The sequence below is a fragment of the Lutjanus erythropterus genome, chromosome 1 (assembly GCF_056507025.1).
Source record: "Lutjanus erythropterus isolate fLutEry1 chromosome 1, fLutEry1.hap2, whole genome shotgun sequence".
Taxonomy (NCBI): domain Eukaryota; kingdom Metazoa; phylum Chordata; class Actinopteri; order Lutjaniformes; family Lutjanidae; genus Lutjanus; species Lutjanus erythropterus.
This window is the reverse complement of record NC_139317.1, coordinates 49,473,068-49,489,950: the sequence shown is the minus strand read 5'-3', so window position 1 is coordinate 49,489,950 and position 16,883 is coordinate 49,473,068. Positions and strand designations below refer to the sequence as shown.

The following is a 16,883-nucleotide window of genomic DNA, read 5'->3' as shown; positions in this document are numbered from 1 at the left end:
TGCCATACTCTGTGGAGAGTGCTTGATTGGAGCCAATTTCATCCTACAAAAGGACAATGACCCAAAGCACACCTCCAAATTGTGCAAGAACTATTTAGAGAAGAAGCAGGCAGCTGGTATTCTATCTGCAATGGAGTGGCCAGCGCAGTCACCAGATCTAAACCCCATTGAGCTGTTGTGGGAGCAGCTTGACCGTATGGTACGCAAGAAGTGCCCATCCAGCCAATCCAACTTGTGGGAGAGGCTTCTAGAAGCATGGGGTGAAATTTCTCCAGATTACCTCAACAAATTAACAGCTAGAATGCCTAACGTCTGCAATGCTGTAATTGCTGCAAATGGAAGATTCTTTGACAAAAGCAAAGTTTAAAGGAAATCCATCCTAATCCATAAAAGTTTCTTGCGTATTTGTAAACCAATCTGACATCATTTTGAACAGAGCTGACTAGGGCTGTGTGATTGCCTCTAAATTTCAAATTGTAGATTCTCATTGCTCTAGATTGCCAATACACGATTAAATTGGCAAGGGGGCAGGGGCGGCACGTGTCCTTGGCACGTGTCTTATGTTGATCGCTACCAGTCAGCAACAGTGCCAACACTGACCCTTTGGCCACTTTGGTGGCAAAGAAAAACGCCACATCTCCAATTTGGGAGTTTTTTGGGTTTATGCCAGAGGTGAGCCGACGGACACAACAAAGCCTATCTGCAAAATATGCAACAAATGTGTGTCCGTGAAAAAAGTTCAGACAACCAATTTATTTGCGCACCTTCGTCTTCATCAGCTGCTGAAGCCACAAAACTCCCGATCCCCCAAGCTAGCACTTCAAGCACTGCAGGTTTATTCTTTTTGTTATAATGACGTTATTTTTAATGTTTTGCATCACATGCAAAAGTGAGCGACACCGCTGCGCTGACAAGCCGGAGACAGGAGAGATGGACTCCACCGCTCCATGCTCTGTCTCCGCTGCTGGTACAGCCACCGCCGCTACTGGTACAGCCACCGCCGCTGCAGGTGCTCCTGCCGCTCCGGTCTCTCCCCCCATCGACGATCACTGGGTCCAGCTTGGAGCTGGACCGAGAGCTCCCATCAGCTCCACCCCACTACATCCCGAGTCTTGGACTGTGGTCGGCACCCACAAAAAACGCTGGACAGGGAAGGGGGCTTCTCCAACCCATGGCATCCCGCTGGAAAACAAATTTAGCATCCTCGATCCCAATGATTTCCCCCATTGGCTGGCGATCCGCGTCCTCCACCTACTCCTGCGCGGACATCTGTGATATCTGGGTCTCTACCATCTGCATCACCTCTGGCTGCCCATTCAGGAATGCCGAGCAAGTATGACAAGCTCGGCCGATCCACTCTGCCCAAAACCCGCCGCTCTGAGCCCAACTTCACCGCAGTGCGGAAGCCTCCGGTTCACTCCGCGGCGCGTCGTCTCCCGTGCGCTTCTTCACCTGAACTCCAAGCACCACCACGAGCCTCTTCTCCCACCACACTCGTTATTGGAGATTCAATTGTGAAGAATGTTAGGGGAAGATCTGCGGAGACCCACTGTTTTCCTGGTGCAAGGGTTGCTGACATTCTGGAGGTGATTCCCGGCCTCTTAGCCAATCACCCTCATGTCAGGAATGTAATTATCCACGTTGGCTGTAATGATATTGCCAGCCAGAGGTCCGAAGTTTTAAGGCAGGATTTTAGCAGGCTCTTAGACTTCCTTAAAAACTCCGGCAAACAAGTTTTTATTTCAGGCCCAATTGCTCCCTACAAGAGAGGCATTGGTTGTTTTAGCAGGACCCTTAGCCTCCACACCTGGTTGCAATCTGTCTGCTCGAACTTCGGTGCCATTTTTATTGACAATTTTAACCTGTTTTGGAATCGTGCGTCCTTCTTCAGGTTTGACGGCATTCACCCCAATGGCCTGGGTGTATGGATTTTGACAGACAACGTATTTTATGCAGTCGTAAATAAGACCTCCTCAGAGTGACTGTCCAATGCCTCATGTTCAAATTTGGAGATGGCCACTTCCGGTCATCGGTCACATGCTCCGCCTCACACCTTACGCCCCACATCAAACTCAGTCACTTACTCACTAGCTCCGCCTGGTGACCACAAGTTTCCAGTCTCCTGCTGTAACACTCTCCCCTTGATAACTTCTATGCCAGCAACTCCCTTACTCAGGATACCTGTCCTATGGAAACCTCGAACTTATTTGAAATGTTCAAAACGCACTGCAGTTGTCTCAAATTTAATTAGAGTTCCCCTTCAGTCCAATACTGCTACCCCCTCATCGTATGAACTTGGGTCAACTCCACCCTCCTCACTTAATCCACATACTTTTAAAAACAGAAAAGGTCTGGGTTTCATCCACTGGAACATTAGAAGTCTGCTTCAACATCAAAAACTTGATTGACCTTAAGATTCTAGTTTCCCAAACAGACCCTGATATTCTGGTGTTGACTGAAACTTGGTTAAAGAAACATGTCAGTGATTGTGAAGTATCTTTAAATGATTATAATTTATTTAGAACTGACAGAAATGCAAGAGGAGGTGGGGTGGCTATTTTTATTAAATCACGTTATTTGGTTACAGTTCTAAATACTGTTACCATACAAAAATGTTTTGAATTCATTGCTTTGAAGGTCAATTTAGGGCCTAGTAACTTAGTTGTGATTGGGATTTATAGACCTCCGTCTGCTGAACTGGATGCCATTGATAAATTGGCTGATTTAATCTCTCAATATAGTAATTCAGAGCTTATAATTTTGGGCGATTTTAACCTCAATTGGTTAACTAGTGTGTCTGCTTATTGGGAGGAGGTCTGTGATAATCTCAACCTAACTCAGCTGATTTCTGACCCCACTAGGCCTAACCTAAAAAACAACTCAAAGTCAACTTTAATAGACATGATTTTGTCTAACAGGAGTGATAAAATGGTTGCTTCTGGTGTCTTTGACCTTGGAATAAGTGACCACTGCCCCATAGCTTGTATTAGGGATACGAGATTGCAGAGAACTAAACCACAAATTGTTCTGAGGAGAAATCTCAGAAAATTTAATGAACAGGCCTTCTTACATGATCTTTGTCATAGTAATATTTTAACCACATTACAAATCCCAGATGCTGAATTAGCATTGGATCATTTTATAAACACCTTCAACTTAGTTGTTAACAAACACGCCCCTTTTAAGAAGCAAAGAATCAAAGACAGATCGAGTCCTTGGTTCACCTCTGAGCTCTCATCTTTGTACCAACTGAAGAATAAAACCTGGGCTTTAGCTAGAAAAACTGGGGATCCCTCCCACTGGCTTGCTTTTAGGCAGCTAAGAAATAAACTTACATCATTTGTGAGGAAAGCTAAATCTGATTATTATTTAAATACCATCTCTAGCTGTTCTTCAAACCCAGCTAAATTTTGGAAGGTAGTGAATTCCACTAAAAATAAACATACTGTTTCTCTGCCCTCACATGTAACCTCTGGCCAGCAAGTAATAACAGATCACTTGGAAATATGCACAGCTTTTAATGAGCATTTTGCAGCAGCAGGTCATCTTTTTAAAAATGGGAATATGGATTCTGGGGAATCTATAAATTGTCCAGAATCTGATGTCTCAGTATGCACTGTAAGACACATTCCTCAGTTCACTCTCCAACTTTTCACCCCTAATCAAGTTACTGGAGCACTTCTTGCCATCGACTCCAAGAAAGCAACTGGAGAGGACAGTCTAGACCCTTTCTTTCTCCAGCTTTCTGCTTTGATGATCTCAGAATGTGTTACACATATTTTTAATTTAACCATCTTAACAGGTACAATTCCCAAAGTATGGAAGGTTGCGCATGTTATTCCATTGCATAAAGGAGGAGATATTAATGATCTTAATAACTACAGACCTATATCTAAATTATCATGTCTGTCTAAAATACTTGAATTGTTAGTAAATAATCAATTGAAGTCTTTTTTTAACTGCATATTCTGTACTGAGCCTGCACCAGTCCGGCTTTAGAACTAATCACAGTACCATCTCTGCAACATCTCTGATTTTAAATGATATTGTGTCTGCAGTAGACGATCAGAAATATTGTGCTGCTCTGTTTGTCGACCTTTCAAAGGCTTTTGACACAGTCGATCATTCCCTGCTTTTACACAGACTGTCAAGTATTGGATGTGATGCTAATGCTCAAAGATGGTTCCACAGTTACCTCTCAGGTAGACAGCAGTGTGTAATAGCAGGTAATGCCCAATCTGCATTTTTATCAATAACAAAAGGTGTTCCCCAAGGTTCAATCCTGGGGCCTATCCTATTTACAATCTACATTGATGACATTGTCCAGGCCCTAACGACTTGCACGGTTCATTTATATGCTGATGATACCATTTTATACTGTTGGGCGGATTCAATACAGCTGGTCATTGACAAGCTGCAATCTTCATTTAATGCTCTTCAGGAGGCACTCATTGGCCTCAAACTCATGTTAAATGCAGAAAAAACAAAATATATGGTATTTACAAAATCTAGGAAAATTGATTACAGTACATGTCACATCAGCACTTTATCAGGCACAGCGATCGAAAGAGTCCCACACTACAAATACCTGGGCATCTGGATTGATGACAAACTCACTTACAAAGTTCACGTTAATAATCTGGCTAAACAACTGCGGGCAAAACTTGGGTTTCTCTACAGAAACAAATCTTGCTTCCCAATATTTTGTAGGAAAAGAATTGTTGAATCTGTTTTACTCCCTGTTATTGACTATGGTGATGTGATTTATAGACACGCTGCTGTTACAACCCTTAAGCCTCTGGATGCAGTTTACCATTCTGCTCTTAGGTTCATCACCGGCGATACCTACAGTACCCATCACTGCATTCTGTATAACAAAATTGGCTGGCCGTCTCTCTCTGTGAGATGAGACCATCATTGGTATTTATTCATTTACAAAGCACTCCTTAACAAACTACCAACCTACCTTGCATCACTATTACATCTAAGGACAGGAGCTTATCAGACCCGCTCTCAGGACTGGATAACACTTCATGTTCCTCGTGTCAATTCTGAACTAGGAAAAACTGCTTTTAGATTCTGTGCTCCAAACACATGGAATAACTTGCAATGCACTTTAAACTTAGAGTCCCTGATAACTCTGGGAGATTTTAAAATTATGCTTAGAAGTTTTAATGTTCTTACATGCACATGTTTTAACTAGAAATTGTATTAATCAATTGTAAATTTCTTACTGGCTATTTTTTTTTTTTTTTTTTTTTTTCTGCTGTTTCTATTGTATTTCTGCTTTGTTGCCTAATTGTAATCTCGGCATCATTGAAAATGAGGGCCACCCCTCAATGTATTCCCGAGAAATAAATAAAGGTTGAATGAATGAATGAATGAATGAATGAATGTTGCTCCTCCTCACTTCAAGTCGCTGTCATTAACTTTTAACCTGCAAAGGCGGCAGTGCCGCAACACTGTAGGAATTTATGAAAGCCCTTGTGTGAACATTTCAGTAGTTACACATTAAAACAATATTTATTTGCACTTAGCCTACTCTGTTGAACAACCCCGAAGCATGAGCCAAACGGGCTGTGTCAGTTCGAATCAAAGAGATGCGAGGAGAGGAGAGGAGAGGAGAGGAGAGGAGAGGAGAGGAGAGGAGACGAGAGGAGACGAGAGGAGAGGAGACGAGAGGAGACGAGAGAGAATGTGGATTGTAGGTCTGTTTGTAAAAGGGGCTTCTCTAACTGTCATGTATTTCCTCCGGAAACATCTCTTAATGCACAGTAGAGCGCCATTTTTTTTTTTTCAAAATCGCCTTGATAAACAGCAAATCGCCTGGCAACCTTCCAATCGCCAATATATGATTTAATCGGTGATCGTCCCAGCCCTAGAGCTGACCAATAGTCGACAGCACAGGTTTTGTTTGTTTTTTGGTTTGTTGTTTTAACAACTGCCAATTAGAACACATGTTGTTTTTTTAACAACTGCCAATCGTAGCACAGGGATTTTACAAGATCAGAGGGGTATACTACGAAGCAAGCTCAACACAGCCAGGCTTTCTTTGCATGATCTGGATCGACAAAGCCTAAAACGTCAATCAGAGATAACGGGTATCACAATGGTGGTTATCAACTTGCTTTGTTAATCCAGGCTCTCATTTTAAGGCTTTGTGCGCGCTCACATAAAAGTGGCAATTGTTGCATCATTTGACTCTTCTTACACATTAAATGAAGCGATCGCAAGCCACTTAAGTCAAAATGATCAAGTTGTTATAATTATGAGCTGTGGAAAATATGCAAAATACATTACGGCAAAAAGCAACATTATTGCTGCAAATAAAGCAGGAAAAGAAGAATGCTGTCAGAAAATTACTGATCGACTAAATGCGGTCTTAATGCTGCTGTTTATTCTAACATGAAAACTGCACATTAAACAATAAAACTCCATACAGCAGATTTAAACATGAGGAAGTCTGTCTGACACTGTCCTTTGATGGCAGAGACGTGGAGATCACTGTTTTTGACCAACCCAACGTAAAATGAGTGTAACTGATTTAAGATAAATGATGATGAATTTTCTAATCAGTGATCTGAGCTGCAGTATCACTGAGACAAAACAGATAACAGTAAAAAGTATTCAAAGTGTCTGTAGTTGCTTCATCATTATTTTATTGTGTGGACTGTATACGATGTCAATTTAAAGTGTTAATATGATCTGGAGCAAATGGGAAAAATGACTCTGCATCACCAAACGGAGGTTACCATGACAGCACGATGTATACAGTTTGTGCCGCTGTTACATTTTTACATTATATGGATTCGTTCGGTGATATTACGAACATACAGCTCAGCAACTTTTCATTTTTAACGTCTTTCCTCAGTTTAAAAGCTATATTGCTCATAAACAACCTTGTTAGGACAATAATTAGTTAAAGAACAGCGCGTTTTACAGACGATTTAATCTGAAACTCTGAACATAAGCTGCTCCCGACCAGGTTATGAGTTTAGCATAAGTTACCATGGTTATCTAGCCAGGTTAAAAGAGAGCCACCTTCGTGACACTGAAAATCCTGGCTTTAGACTCAACATAGCTCGTTAACCCATTAATCTCGCTTCGTAGTACACCCCTCAGATAAAAGAAGAGGGGGATTTTACAAACACAGGGAATTTTCTATGAGCACAAGGGTTGTTTTTGTTTTTTTGTTAACCCTTTTGCTAACCCTAACCCTCGTTACAACAGTCAGACCCTTTACAGCTGTCAACCACGAGACAGGTGGGTTTTACATCAGCCAATGATGACAGCCAATCACAGCACACGAACAAATAAAAGAACATTTTTTCCTTTTTTTTTTTTTTTTTTACAACAGCCAATCACATCATAAGTGATTTTTAACAGTCAATCCGAACACTGGATTTTCTTTACATGAGTAAATAAGAGAACAGACAGATTTTACAGGCAGGGCTGTCACGGTAACCGCAAAAATGAATTACCGCGATACTAAGAAGCAGAGGTGGTGAAAAAAATTGATTATTAATTAATCGCAATTATGTTATTAATTTTCAAAAATCTATTATTTTTTGCATTGTTTTATTTTGAAAAAATGTTATCCCGCGGTCAACAGAAGTTGAACGTCACGCGAGCGCGCCCACTTCCAATTGGCAAGTGCGTGCAGCGGCCAGAGCGAGTGAGCCATACAAGCAGGTGTGTAAAATGGATGAGAAACAACCAGCAACGAGCAACCAACTAGGGGTGCAACGGATCACCATCTACGGTTCGGCACGCATGTGATCCGCAGACCACATGTGAGCATCATAGTTTTACTGTCACTGTTACTTTTGTATAAGATATAATACCCAAAATCTCAATGCAGAGCTGCAGTGAAAAGACAGGACAGATGCTGCTGTGTGCAGCGCATCTCTGTGAAGAGCGACTGATTTAAATGCCGTCACATCTTGAGTGAAATCCAGACGGTAACTTTTTTTCACTGATGTAACTCTGCTATCACCAAAGAAACAGATCATAAAACTGTGATGTTCATTGAAACTTTGGTGATATCAGCTGTCTTAACTTCTACACAGCTCCTCTCTATTCACTGGTGATGACTGATTGATCATGACTTCTAACCAATCAGATGTGCTGTGCTGTAGGCGGGACACTGAACCAGACTATAGAGCATAGTTGTATATTATACTGTACAGTGTATAATGATCTAATATATGTATAGTATATACATAGTACAGCACTGTATAAGTTTGAAGTTTTTACCATAATTTCCATTATCATTACTAATATCATTATTATTACATTACACAACTATGGTGATAATTACAGACAGACAAAGATCAAACACAAGTGCATTTTTAAAATAATTTAACCCTAATCCCACCATATTTTTCTTTTTTGCTGATCTGAACAATTATAAGCCTTCCTTTAGTACAACTTGATCAGTCACAACACAATGTGCTGTGTTCATTTCTGTGTTCTACAGTATATAAGCTAGTAAAGCTACAATATGTTTTGCCAAGTTAAAACAAATAATTCTGAAGTTACACCTACACTACACAGGAAGTGCTTTGAGTTGTTACTCAATAAAAGAATTAGGTAATTCAGCAACTGACTGTTTTTTTAAATGGTGCAATAACTTTGTAGTGTATTTTTGGGTTACTGTTGTCAAATGGAAAATCAATAATCGCTAATCGAGAATCGTTAATAATCGAAAATCGGTGGGTAATCAAATCGGGACCCACCGCACTGCATGGTGAGCCACCGTCACCACCGCACATGAGCTGACCTCATCACACCTTACGTTGAACAGGAGACAATGGCAGTTGCGCTTGTACCGAAACCAAATGTTACTTCACCCCTTTGGGAGCATTTCAGCTTTCAGCCAAATGAAAAGGGGGAACCAGCTAATTTAGATGAGGCCGTTCCTAAAATCTGTGGCAAAAAGATCCAAGTAAAACGAGGAAACACTTTATTTTAAGGTCTCACCTAGCAAGTTACCATCCAACTATGGAGGCGAGGCTGCCTCCTCCCACACCAAGTCGCATAGCAGCTCATGTCAGTGCCAGCCAACAGCTTGGAGTCTCCTTGAGTTGCCAAGTACAGCATTGAAAGTGACAGGCATAAACGCCTAACAGATGCTGTTACACGGTACCTGGTCGAGGAGATGGTGCCGTTTACTATGGTGGAGAAACCGGCATTCAAGCCACTGCTTCAAAAAATTTGACAAGTGGACTATTTCACTGCCACCACTGACATGTGGTCAAGCATAAATATGACTCCTTACATGAGTTTAACTGTACATTACCTGACCACAGACTGGACTCTAAAATCATGCTACCTCAAAACAGTGTTTATGCCCCAGAATCACACATCCGACAACATCGCAGAGGCTCGCCGCAGGGCATTTGATGAGTGGCCCCTGGATGAGAAGCAGCTGGCGTGCATCACGCAGGGCTCCAGACTGCGACTAAATGGTTGCATTTTGCGACTAAAATTTGCGACAGTGCGAGTAAATTTTTCATCTACTCGTGCATGACAAACTTCTGCTCCACACTTCAGCCCAGTAGTTGACAGTGATGCACAAATGAGCTAGTTTGCATTGCTATCGTTTCATTACATTCATTACAATGCATTTCTCCTCTCCTCCGTGACGGGCGGGTCTCCCCCCTCGCTCCTCTCTCACACATACACCGGTCTGCAGTTTATATTTATTTCAAATGGCACAGGATATCTCCTTATCTATGTTTTCACTATAGATCAAGTAGATCAGTATATCAGTTCAATAAGAACTGTCATTTTATTCCTTTTAATGCATTTTCATTTGATCTGGCTGGATTACTCTTTCAATTCATTGTAAGGAGATAGAGAAAGAAAGCGATCAGAATGATGGGTGAGCTACAATGACTTTTAACAGGAGAGAGAACGCGCTGCAATGCGCTCTTCATTCATCAACTTATCTGTGCTGTGAAGGTAATCTGAAGACATCAAGTCAGGCAGCAATATTCAGCTCTACCTCCTGTATTATCTACATTTTATAGACATTCTAGTTTTGATGAAAAAGGCATTTGCATGTATAAAATAAGACAATGATAAGCTTTCCTCAGTACACCGGTCATCATTTCTGCCGAACAACCGCCATAGTGTGATGTGCATGTGCAAGGGTAACATATCTGGTGCGACGAATTATGGCCCACTGTGATTGGTCCAGACCTCACATGTGATACTAGCTGAATAAATGTTGTCTTTTTGTCAGATGGAAACTTTTTTGTCTTAAGGGTGTATTAAAATCCTGATTTTAATAATTAAAAATAAAAGTTAAGAAAATATATGTTCTCCCAGTCATTTAAGGTGGGCCATTGTATAAGTGGGTGGGCCCAGGCCTGTTAGGCCCACCCATAAAGCCGTGCCTGATGGAGGGATGGATAGATGCATAAATAAATAAATGAATACAAACAGTGTTCCGTTGCTAAAATAAAAAAATATGAACACAAATCAGTGTTAACTGTTTATTCAGGTCCAAGTGCTCTGTAATCATGGTAATGGGGTCCTTTGGCGAGAGGGTTCTGCAAGGACCCCAATGACGGACCACGCTCATTCCAGCCCAGTCTTGCTGGGATTATTTATATGTAGGCCTATTTTAAATCATTACATAGGCCCAATAGGTTTACTAAAAATCTGAATACTGTGAATATGAATAATCTTTTAAAATGTTGCCCAAAATTCATTCATTCAATGAAACATCGATGCAGCCTAAAACTGCCCATACAACCAGTTGCTGGCTTTCTGAGATGGTTAAAAAAATATTTTTCGTTTAGAAAAAATTACACTGAAATGAAAAATAAATTAAAATATAGCCTATTCATTTAAAGAATTATTAAGTAGGTGTAGCCAGGCTAATTTCACTTCCATAATTAAACGGCCATCACTCTGTCCATGCAGGACTGTCCTACAAGATGGAACTCCAAACAGAAAATGGTGGACCGAGTCTTGGAGCAAACTCCAGCTATAAAAAGAGTTCTGGATGATCGGTGGCATCAGCATCTCATGCCTAGCTGGCAGGACATTGCGGTTTTGGAGTCGGTGAACACGGCATTAAAGCCAGCGGCTGAATTTACGCATCTGCTGTCTGGCGAGACCTATGTCACAGTCTCATCCATTAAATCCATCCTGAAACTCCTCACTGAAGATGTTTTAAAACCATCGGACGAGGACACCACTCTGACCGCAGACATCAAGCGGAAGATGTGCAGTGTTCTCGAGGAAAAGTACAGACCAGCTGCCCTACAAAAAACTTTGGCAAAGGCCTGCTTGCTGGACCCTACATATTAGGGCAACAATTTTGATGATGACACAGAGGAGACAAAGTACGCGCTGATTGAGGAAATACTAGACGTGGAGGACGGAGGGAGCGGTGTCAGTGCGTCAGCTGCTGCACAACAGGAGTCCTCGGCACAAACAGCGGTGCCACCAGTGGCTAAAAAGAAAACCCTTAGAGACCTGCTGAAGCCATGGACAACCACCTCTGCAACCATACCCAAGAGAGTTTGAGCCGACACTGAACTCACATGCTACCTCCAGGAGGACCCCATCGACTCCAATGCAGACCCACTCGCATGGTGGAGTGACAACCAGGGTAGATATCCTCTCCTCTCTAAAGTCGCCTGCAAGTACATGTGCATTTGCGCAACAAGTGCACCATCGGAGAGAGTTTTCAGTGCAGCTGGAAATATTGTTACCCCTCTCCAATCCTCTCTGAAACCACATAAGGTGAATATGCTGGTTTTCCTCGTGCGCAACAAGGACATGACCCAGGTATAAATCATAGGCTATTTTCTTTATAGGCTCAAGGAGAATTTTTTATTATTTTTTTTAATTGTCTAGTGCCTCGTACATCTCACATTACGGAATGTAATTTTAAGATTCTTTTATGTGAGAATGTAGAAGTTAAAACTTAAAATCTGTGGCCAATTCATCAGGATAGCGCGTAGTTTAAAATTTGCTCCTAAGATGTGTCGTCCTGCTAATGAGACGGCCAGCATACCTCGCCAGCTAGCAAGATGACTGGGCGGTTACCCCGCTAAAAAGGGTTGTGTTTTTTCTATATTGTTTGTGTAACATTTGTGTGCAAAATTATTGGTTTTTTTTTTTTGTTTTTTGTTTTTTTTTATATGAAAATTTAGTTGTTATCTACTCGCCCTCATGCCAACTGAAGATCAGGTTTAGTTTTTTAGTCCACAAAACACTGCTGACTTTCAAAGGAAAACAGCATTATAGAATCCTCCAAACAATGGAAGTGAATCATGGCTAGTTTTCAAACATGGAAAAACAAGAGAAAAAAAAAAAGACTACATATTACTTGTCTGGTATAATCCAAGTGTCCTAAAGACCCAGCACACCAGGTTGACTACAAGAATGTTATTTACACCATGTTTTAGCCTGAATCTTCACTCTAGATCAGGGGTCCCCAAATGGCGGACCGCAGTCCTATACGGACCCACACGCCGTCCTATACGGACCCGAACCTATAACCAATAAATTATTAATAGATTTTAAATTTTTGACAGGACGCTTCTATTTTAACTGGCGCAGCTTTTCTAGTCTTTCCGGCGCTGGTTTATCTGATCAGGAAACGCACAGACCAACTGCAGAGAAGCTGCGTGTGGAGGAGACTGTTGTTAATGACGGAGTTTATTATAAAAGAAACTAACGTGATGGTTAATGACATCATCACCAACCAGATGCATTTATAAAATTAAACAACTGTATAAGGAGGCCTGTACGTAAAACAGGAGAGTCTGTGTTTCTCTGTGAGAAACTTTCAGATCTTCTCACAGCAGAGTGAACAGGTGAGGGAGGAGAGGAGGGCAGACTGATCACTAATCAATCACTGATACCGTCGTTCTCTCTCTAAAAAAATAGAAATGACAAAATTGGTGTCAAACCAAACCTGGATGTCCACACAAATAAAGTCTTTGTGTGAAACACTGCAGAGTGAAACATCGTGATGTTTACAGACAGTCTGCTGTCTGTAGTTTGACAGAGACAGAGAGGGTCGTGTCTAGAAGGGAACCCTAGACCCGAGAAAGATCGCGCGAGTTTGATTATTTTAGTAGAAATAACGGACACAAATCTCGCGAGAGTTGTGCAAATAAAGAGTTACCTTCGAGACACGACCGAAAAAGGTGCGCAGCTCCAAAAATAGAAAATCATGTCGTGGTGCCGATGTTTTTAATGTGGCGGCCGCCATAAATAAAACACTATTCACTGATCCACAGAGAGTCACTGAAACCCTGATCACTGACCTGCTGTGATGGAAAAAATACTCAGATTCTTTATTTAGGTATTTTTACATTGTGGTATTAGTGTTTTACTTAATTACAATTGAAATATTTTGCATGTTATTGTTTCCTTTTTTGAAAAATCAACATTTTTATTGCTGTTGTTGTACTTTAATGGTATTCTTATTGGTATTTTTTGATGACTAAATACAGATCTGCAAACTCATAAGAGGAGAAAAAGGTGGCATGTTGGTAAACCAGTCCTCTGTCCTCGGGGGGTCTGGGAGCGTCTGTCCTGCTCCAGAAGAAAAATGTTGTGATTTTAACATGTTAATAAAACATTCTGGTGACTGTTTCAGTTAAAAGAGTGAGTTCACTCTTCTGTTTGTGGTTTCTGCAGACATTACTACCTTTACTTTTACCTTTGTACTTGGAAAAAAAAAGTAAAAAGTAAAGTGAAAACAGTAAAAGTAAATCTACATTAAAAGAAAAGTTACTTTGCTGAGTATTTTTACTTTAGCAATTTATAGTTGTTCATTTAATAGACCTTTCTTATCTTCTCTTTTGTATATTACCATTGTTCTTAAATAAAGCAAGTAATGTAATAGAAAAAAATGCAGAACACGCAATATTTCTTATCTAATTACTCTATTAATCGGCAGAATAATCGATAGATTATGCTTTAATTTTACTGGTTCGGCCCACTCGAGAAAGTTAGACATTATGATGTATCGGACCTTTGCTTTAGGAAATTTTCTCTAACTGGACCTCTTTGAATTTTAATTGAATAACCCTGCTCTAGATCCTTAGGTTTTAAGGTTTTAAGGTTTTCTTAGGTCTTAACTAGGTGTGTTTGTTGTGACGGTGTGCAAGGGGACTTGGATTACACCAGTATGGAGGAATTTTATGTTTTTTCTCTCCCCAGTTGTTTTTAACGTTTGAAACCTGGTCACCATTCATTTACATTGTTTGGGAGATTCAGCAACTCTGTTTTCATGTCAAACTCCAGCAGTGTTTTGCAGACTAACAAAATATGCCCGACCCTCAATTGACTTAAGTTTGAGTAGATAATGACTAAATTTTCATTTCTGGATGGACTATCCTTTTACATAGTGCAGGGCTGTACGCTTACTTTTTTAGGTGGTAGCACTGGCGCTAGCAAGTTAAAAATTTTAGTAGCACAAAGAAAAATTCAGTAGCACACACAGTTGGACAGTTAGTTAATGTGTTTATTGGCTAAATTCGATACTGATCAGAAATTCTAACAATGTTAACCCCCTGGCTTCGTCTTAATTTCCATCCTAATTGGTTGTTAAGGACAAAAATGTCCACCTCCATAAAAACTACATTAAAAAAGTACAGATTCATATTTTTTCTACTTTTTTCTGCATAAATCTCTCAAACAACTTCAGTCCTGCCCCCAAAACTAAACATTCAATCATTTTGAGAAGTTTAACCCTTTAAATGCCTGTTTGATTACTCGATATCACTGTTATTATTTATGAAAAAAAGCAAAGAAATTTAGATATTTTCGATACAACAAATGTTGGGTGGCTGGGGCATTTTTTTATCAGTCTTGGATATGTCAAGGATTAACCAAAATATTGACTTTGATGCATTATTAGTTTTTGTGTAGCATCAGATTTAGACGTTAAGGACAATTAACTCCCATTCAAACCATATTTTTTTATCTCAAAGTTGCTGATTATAATCATGCATTCTGTAATGTTAGGGTTTCATCTTTGAGAAAAATAGTAAAATTAGTCATTTTTACTGTTCAACACTAAAATCTGCCATTTACTCATCATAGGCCTATGCATACAAATCTTGTTATTTCTTAGTGATAAAATACTGCAGTAACACTATTTCCACTTTTTTCCACGTTTCCACTGAAATTATTTTTAAATCAGCAGCAGATCTTTCAATTCTTATTTATTTTACGTACTTGAACATTCAAATTGAACACTCAAAACAGAACAATATGTTACAAAAAAACTTGACTTGAGGCGAGGTGAGCATCTCTACAGGCGATGTGTCGCTTTGTAATACTGTGTTTATAAACGTTGTCACGTTTAAACATTGTACTCCCTGTGATGTATGGCGTATTCCCTGCCATCAGTTCACCTGCCGCCACACAATATTTACAAAAAGGCGCTTTTTTGGTTTGTTTACCCGGAAATGTAGTTCTTTTGTATTCGGATTGAGAAGGACGGTACACACTTAGAACTACAACTCCCGTGAAGCATTGCTACAACAACTGACGTATAGGACAAGAGACAGCCTATAGCAGGGGTGTCAAACTCAAACACAGAAAGGGCCAAAATTTAAAACACAGTCTAAGTAGCGGGCCAAACAGGATTAACATTTATTAAACTGTCTAAAACTGACTATGTTTTATTCAGAAATATGAATTTGAACAGCCAGACTGCAACAACTTTTTCCTCAATAAAATAAATAAGATTTAAATTTTTTTTTTTTTCTTCAACAATAACAAAAGAAAACGAGAATATTTCAGCTCAGAATATTTCAGCTCACATATCCAGGTGGGGGTTACATTTGAAAATGCTTGCTTTTTGTCTGCACACAAGATATCGCACATTTTAATCATGCAAACCCTCAATGGCACTGCATTTGGCATAAAAATATGCTCATATAATAATATTACAAACCCATCAGCCCATCAGGTACAGATGAACATATTGACCTGCTCAATTTAACATTAAGGCCAAAACGCACTGAGAACTTCAACAGAAAAGTCAACTGTAGCTTCTATGGTGCACTGCAGGCTTCAGATTTAAAATGTAACACCACAGAACCAGCAGTATTTTAGGAAAAAGTTAAACTGCACACTGACACACACTGAGGAGATGAAGAGGAGAGACAGAGTCTGGACTCTTCATCATGACTTACAATAACGCAGCAATTAAGTATTTAAAAGTACACAAATCAGACTAAAAAAGAGTAAAAAAAAAAAATCGCGCACCACATAAGTGTACATTAATATTATGATTCATGATCATAAAAAGTTTTTTATATCAAGTCGACACATCTGTCCATATTGACTCTCTCTCTCTCTCTCTCTCTCTCTCTCTCTCTCTGCTGTGGGTCAGTCTTATTTTTATTTTTACCTGGTTTCAGGTGGAGCTGCAGTTCATCTCCCTCCTCATATACTTTTGTTTCTTTGCACTGAGTCAGTTGCCTAAACAGACAAACCTGTTTACATTGTCGTTTGACAGAAGCTCGCGTCTTCGCGACTGCGAGCTGATTTATTTCTCGAGTTGCGCGGCAGCTGACGCAGTGCATTGTGGGACTTGTAGTATGAGTGGTGGGAGTGCTATTTACCGACGAGCCATTCATAACAGACACGTGAAATTATCTCGCGGGCCGTATGTGGCCTATAGCCTTGTTTTCCCTACTATTTTTTTTTAGACATGATACCAGCGCAACTCCTTCGCACTTGTGCACCCATAAATAAGCACGAAAGCATATACTCTTCAATATTGTTGAAAAGTGTAAAAAGTGTTGAAAATTGTACTTTTCAAGTTCATTTTCAGTAATTAAGAGAAGTTATATTAGCCAACACCTTACAGTGTTAGTGGTAACACTTGT

General features: G+C 40.2%; 1 pseudogene; it reads left to right on the top strand.

Annotated features, from left to right (window-relative positions):
- The first annotated feature begins 1,322 nt into the window (after positions 1-1,322).
- LOC146333426 (E3 SUMO-protein ligase ZBED1-like) lies at positions 1,323-11,762 on the top strand (annotated as a pseudogene).
- Positions 11,763-16,883: the final 5,121 nt, after the last annotated feature.